The 6,469-nt window shown below is 59.0% G+C and overlaps 1 long non-coding RNA gene across 1 annotated transcript; it reads left to right on the top strand.

Moving 5' to 3' along the window:
• The first annotated feature begins 1,052 nt into the window (after window positions 1-1,052).
• Window positions 1,053-4,897, top strand: LOC132248509 (uncharacterized). The gene is made up of 3 exons (XR_009459708.1): window positions 1,053-3,007; window positions 3,556-4,202; window positions 4,302-4,897. It is a non-coding gene; the product is annotated as an uncharacterized LOC132248509 (long non-coding RNA).
• The last annotated feature ends 1,572 nt before the right edge of the window (window positions 4,898-6,469 follow it).

Below are 6,469 nucleotides of genomic sequence, written 5' to 3'. Positions count from 1 at the left end.
AGGGCTGCTCCAAGAGCTGGAGACCCCCGGCCGCCCCCGGCCCTGCCTCAGTTTCTCCATTCCCCCCCCCCCGCACCTCCAGTGCTGCCAGATGCCTCCGGGCCCTGCCTGTTTGCCCCGAGCCCCCCGCCCCTGCACCTGCTCCCGGGAAGAGCCCCGCGCAGGAGCCCCCTGTGCCCCCACCAGCGCTTCTGCCCCGGCTCCAGCCTCAGTTTCCCCAACCCACCCCGCAGCCCCTGCCCCTGCCCAGCCGGGCAGCGCCCCTCACTCCCAGCCCCGCCCCGCCCCGCACGGACCCGCTCTCTGCTCCCGGCAGCTGCCCCGCCCCGCCCCCTCCCATCGACGTCACACGCGTGACGTCACCGGTCGGCACCGCTGCTGCCGCCCCGCCCCCGCGTTAACCCCTTGGTGGCAGCAGCCTCTGGCAAGACGGGGGAGGTGGGGGTAGGAGCTGCTCCGTGGGGAAACTGAGGCAGGGCCCCGGCTCCCCCGGACCTGCAGCGTCCTGCTCGGTCTCCCCCGCCCCGACCGGACCGCCCCCCTCCGCGGCTCCTGTCCTGCCGGCCCCTCCGGCCCCTGCCTCAGTTTCCCCCCGCGCTGCCCCGCGCGCTCCCGCCAGCCCCGCCCCGCCCCGGCCCTGCCTCAGTTTCCCCCGCCAGCCTCCAGCCCGGCCGCAGTTTCCCTTGTGCCTGGAGACGCCCCGGGCGCCTGCCCGCGCCCCGGTGCGGAGGGCCGTGCCGCCCGGGGCTGGGGGACGCGCCGGGGTCGGGGCGAGGGGGCCCCGGTGCTGCCGGCTCTCGGGGGCTCAGTGTCCCGCAGCGCCGGGCTCCGGGGAGGGTTTCGGGGTCCCCCCACCCCAGCTCTGGCGGTGTACTGGGGTCCCGGTGCTGCCAGCTCTGGGCGGTATCGGCCCCCCTGCACACGGCACCGTGGGGGTCTCGGGGTCCCTAATACTGCCAGTCCTGGGGGGTCTCGGGGTCCCCAGCACGCAGCTCGGGGGGCTCGGTGCTGCCAGCTGAGGGGGGGGTCTTGGGGTCCCCCTGGGACTGGGGAGGTGTCAGGGTCCCCAATGCTGGCAGATGTGGGGCAGCTTTGGGGGGCCCCAGGCATCCCTGATGGCACCAGGAGTGGAGGGATTTTGGGGTCCCCCTGCATCTGGGTCTTGGGGCGTGGTCTCAGTGGGAAACGTGCCCTTCCCACAGCCAGGACCGGCCCCCAGGGGCCCTGCAGCGACTGTGGGCGCTTTGCAGAGGCCAAGGGGAGGGGTGCCGGGGAAAAGGGTGCTCAGGCTTAAAGCACCGGTGCGTGGTCAGGAAGGACGCACAGATGAGATTCTCTGAGAGCTATTCCCTAGCGATTTGGAGGCGCACACCCAGAAGCGGGCGAGAAGACACTTACCACAGAGCTACGAAGAAGCTCGAAACGGGCCGAAGTCATTGTCCCAGAGAGCCGCTCGCTGGGACCACCTGGGCCCCAAAACGAAGGCGGGGAGAGAAGATGAGACCCCGTTAGGTGGCGCCCTAAAGAAATTACCTGTTACAGATGTGAGCGAGGGGGACACGCTGCCCGAGACTGCGGGCTTACTCGTAATGAAGGTGGAAAGAGAATAGCTCCCCCCAAGCCCCCAGGGAAAGGCCCAAGGAACCTGAAGCGGTGGAGGCCATGGACAATAGTTATGGGGGAAGTGAAAAGCCTGTGGCTTGGGCGCGACCCATAATGGCTGCAAGCCTGTGTGTGTGCGTGCATGCATCTGTGTTCATGGCATGAACGACTCGTGCCATGGCTGGGGGCCACAGCAGTAGCAGGAGAGGCAGGAGTGCAGTGGCTGTCAGTGGTGGGAGGGGGTGGAGTGGTGGCAAGCGCCAACCAAGCATCGGCAACCAAGCACAGCTGCTGCTGGCAGTGTCGGCAGTGCCTTTTTGTAGGGGGTGCACCACCACACTTAGGGGGTGCACATGCACCCGTGTGAACCCCCTACACGTTGACCCTGGTTCGTGGCAGGGAAAGTGTGTTTGTGTGTCCATGTGCAGAGCATGGACGCAGGCGCAGGGGGCTATTAGCAGTTCTTAAGGAACCCACATTGAGCCCAACAGGAGCTGAGGCTCATTGTGAAGCTCTGAGGGCCTGTTTGCTGCCCACGAGGCAGGTGGCCCTGGAAAATTTGAGGGAGATCCAACAGAAACCAAAGAGGCATCATGACAGAGCGGCTGAGGAGAGAGCTGCCAGTCAACAACAGGGTGTCAGTCCTATTACCCACCATGGCCGGTAACCTGCTGACAAAGTGGCAAGGCCCTTGGAAATAAGAAGGCACGCCGGGCTGGTGGATGACGAGCTATTCCAACCGGGCATCAATGGGAGCGACAGATTTTCCATGTAAACTTGTTAAAAGCTGGAAGAAGGCCGAGCGGTGGTTGGCTGAGGCTGAACTAGAAAGTGCAGAACTTGGCCCTGAAATAAGCGGGGATGTTAGGGAGACACCAGGGGAGGAAAGAGTACAAATTGAAGAGCGCCTGGCAGCTAGTCAGGGAGGAGACTTGGTTCAGGTTATTTGTGCCTTCCGCGATGTCTTTCGAGAGGAACGTGGGTGGGTCGCACACCCTGCCTAGAAGAGTGGTGTGAGAGTGATGGCGCCCTGACCCCAACCATTTATATGGCCCCATGAAGCAGGAGCTCTGAAAGATGCTTGGACGAGGGGTAACAGTCCCCTCACGGGGTCTGTGGCAAAGCCTGATGGGACCTTACGTCTCAGTGTAGATTTCAAATGCTGGAGCTGCTTTCGATGCCTTCCCCATGCCCCAGCTTTTAGAAAGAATAGGACAGGCCCGCTACATAACGATGCTTGACCTGTCTCAAGAGTACTGGCAAATACCCATGGCCACAAAAGACGATGCCAAAGCTGCTTTTGGGACCCCATGGGGCCTATATGAATTTTGTAGAATGCCCTTCAGCCTGCACGGGGCGGCAGCCCCCTTCCAAAGACTGATGAACCGAGCTTTGGCCTTACATGGTAGGTACATGTTGGCATACATAAATGATATTGTCATATGCACCAACTGAGGGAGCTTGGGATGGCGGCCAATCCAAAAAAAGGTGTAGTAGGAAGACGGGAATCAAAGTACCTGGGATTCCTAGGAGGGCATGGGACCATCAAGACTTTGGCAGACAAGATCCAGGCATCCTGCCCACAGCACCCCCTCACCAGCCTAGCCGCTGCCCCCCTGGGTCCCCAACCCCTCCTGGGGGACATGCTGCCCCGGGCTTGTGTGTCCTGGGACGGGGCTTGAGGTCCCCATACGGCGACTGTCCTGCCTGGTTAGGGACAGGTGGTCACCCGCCCTGCAGGGATGTGGCAGGGAGCTGGGCTTGCACCCTTTGTGCAGCTAGTGCAGTCCTGGGAGCCAGTGCTAGGGCTGCAGGGAAGGGAGGACGGCTCCGACACTGCTGGGAGTGGGGGCAGTCGGGGGTGTCGGGGCTGGGCAGACCTCAGGCTGGGGCAGAGTCCCAATCCCGGGTCTCCGATCCATGGTCTGATTTGTCCTGTGGCCTTTCCCACAGGTGCCCCACACACCAGACGCTGCCAACAGGCGCCGTGCGTGAGTGCAGGGACAGCGAGAGCCCGAGCCGCCTTCTAGCTGAGATCTCTCCTGGGGAGACGTGGCTGCTGCGCTGGAGCCCGTGGCAGTAGATCTGCAGGGAGGAGCTGAGGGTGCAGAAGTCCCTCGTGTCGTGCAGAGCGGGACGGGGGGCAGGAGTCCCTACAGCGGTCGGCATCACAGCCAGTAAAACAGCAGCTGCAGACGGAGCCAGTCCAGCACCGGGAGCTTTGGGGGCAGGACACAATGCAGGCCATGCAACCCCCTTGTGAGACCGAGCTGCCCTCTGCGACCCCACAGCTGGCACTGTGGGATGAGCTCCCCACCCCAGAGGCCTGGCACCAGCTCTCCCGTGGCCTCTGCTACTGGGAAGCCGAGGGCCCAAGGAAGATTTGTCGCCGCCTGTGGGAGCTCTGCCAGCGCTGGCTGGAGCCCCAGCACTGCAGCAAGGAGCAGATCCTGGAGCTGGTGGTGCTGGAGCAAGTCCTGGCCATCCTGCCCCAAGACATGCAGAGCTGGGGGTGCGGGTGCCAAGTGGAGGCCTCTGCCAGGGCTGTTAACCTGGCCGAGGGGTTTCAGCTGGGGCAGGCAGAAGATGAGAAGCTCCAGGTGAGAGTGTTTGATTGCTGCCATCTGCACCTCCACGTGTCTGGGGGATGTTCCCTCCAGGATCAAGGCTCCCCAGTGACACATTTGTCTTGTCCCTAGGTCACAGTGCGTGCAGCACCCAAAGGTCCATCGTGGGGACAGGCCTCTGGTGGAGGCAGGAGAGCAGGAAACCCCAGGGCCCGAGGACGAGCTGCCTCATGTTCTCCATGATGAGCTGCCAACACACCAAGAGTCAGGTCCTTACCAGCCTTTTCGATATATATGGTTAACAAGGGCTCGACACCCAAAGAGCATCAGTAACCCCCAACCCCCTCTTATAACTGTTGGCTACTGGGTATAGGTCAGCTCCCCAAAGAAAGGTAACTTTCTGTTAACTGTTTTGTGTGTGTAAGCTATAATAAATTTGCCTTTATTTCACTCCCAACTTTACCTCCGCTATCCAAAACTGAATCAAACAGCCCAGTTGGCCTGTGAAAAAATTGATACACTCACAGTGCCTAGCAGGCCTGTGACACTGTTTTTAGGGCAAAGTCTGGTACAGGGAATGAGCCCATGGGGATTTCCTCTGCTGATGAGTCCCAGGGAGCCTCCACATCACAGGAATCTGCACCGGGACAAAGGCCTTGGTATGAACCTTCACATGGACTTTGGGGGGAGTCTCAGGCTTTGTGACACTCTGGGCCTAAGAGTGGGAACAGGTTTGGGGAAATTCTGCTGCAAACGATGGGGTATTCCCTTCCCATCACAACAGAAAACTTCTGAATCCAACTAACTCCATGGAGCCACTTCATGCAGCCTAAGACCAGGATTAGACACGTCCTGTGCTCCAGGTCGACCCAACCAGGAGATGTCAGGGACAACCCCAGCCTCTCTCACCCAAGAGCCATGGCTACGCAGAGCTTCTTCTGCACACCATGTGGATTTCCATGGGGGACTACAAATCCCATCTTGCCCTGAGAGAGGGTGTTAGAGAGGTATGGCTACTTGGGCTGGGGAATCAACTCCTACAATGGGGAGTAAAGATAGAAATTTAAAATCATGGTGTCCCAAGGAAACCAGATCTGAGCCTAAAAAGGAAGACAGCAAGCTCTATTGTCCCCTAACAGCTGTAGTCAGGGGGAGAACAATGGGACAGGTGCTTGTCTCCACAGCTCTGAATTTCAAAGAGTGAAACACTTGCCTGGACACATGACAGCATAAGCTATTTGAGGTTAGCACTCAGGGATGGCAGCACGGGGCAGGTCTGCAGTTTTCAGGCCCCCTTTCACCCTGGGCATGGAGCATTTGTGAGAGGGGAGTCAGGTGGATGGGACAGCCACAAATCACCTGGCAGCAGGTCCTCTGACCTCGAGATTTCCCCTTGGTCCTCATCATCAGAGACCCAGAGATGCACCTGTCCTCACTGATTAAGTCAGGTGTGGGACCTCAAAATCCTGTTTGGGGCCGTAGTTAAAGCGTGTTTCTGACTGGGTACTGGACGCAGAATAACCAACTGGGATTTGGGGAAGGGATCCAATGAATTCAAGGTTTCTACTCAGGACTTGATGGCCAGTGAAGGGTGGGGACTGAAGGATGAAAGAGAAGGCAAAGCAGGGAGAAGCCTTCAGGAGATGATGGTCCTTGTCATGCAGGGAGTGGATGTACGGTCATAGGAATCTTTCAATCTGTCGTAGGCCAACTGGGCACTGCGAGGGTATTAGCCACACTGGGCTGTTCAAAACAACAAATAGACAGACATGGGTTGGCAACTTATCGATAGTCCCTCGATGCCAGGTGTGCGCCAAGTGATTCCAGTGAAGTCAGGGGTCCCTGATGATCAACGCTGTCAGAGGGATTACCGGGGAAGATCCCTTGATCAGGAACAGGGACCCGATCCTCACTCACACTGGGAGTCTGGGGTCCGGGCGTGGACCAGAAACAACCATTCTATTCCCTCCTTCCTGCTGGTTACCTGATGCACGTGCTTTTTATACCTAGTCTTATGTTAATCTGTTGGCCTCAGGGCCACTCATAATGTTGCCCTATAGCTGTTACCCTATGGGATTGAAAGGTGATGAAACTATCATAAAAGATGACTACTCAGACTCAGGTTTATCCAATAAGCAAATTATGATGCAGCACCTTAAGGTTTGAAATTGTCATCGCTCTGCCTAAATCCCAACCCCTTTTAGGCTTCATTTGAATATGCTTTTTTGGGATATGCTTTCCTAGAATATGTTGGGTGTGCCAAGCAGTTAGATCTAGTTTTTATCGCTAAGGCTGAACCC

Source organism: Alligator mississippiensis, chromosome 1, assembly GCF_030867095.1.
Source record: "Alligator mississippiensis isolate rAllMis1 chromosome 1, rAllMis1, whole genome shotgun sequence".
NCBI lineage: Eukaryota > Metazoa > Chordata > Crocodylia > Alligatoridae > Alligator > Alligator mississippiensis.
Note: the sequence above shows the minus strand (reverse complement) of the source record. Positions and strands in the feature narration are given on the sequence as shown.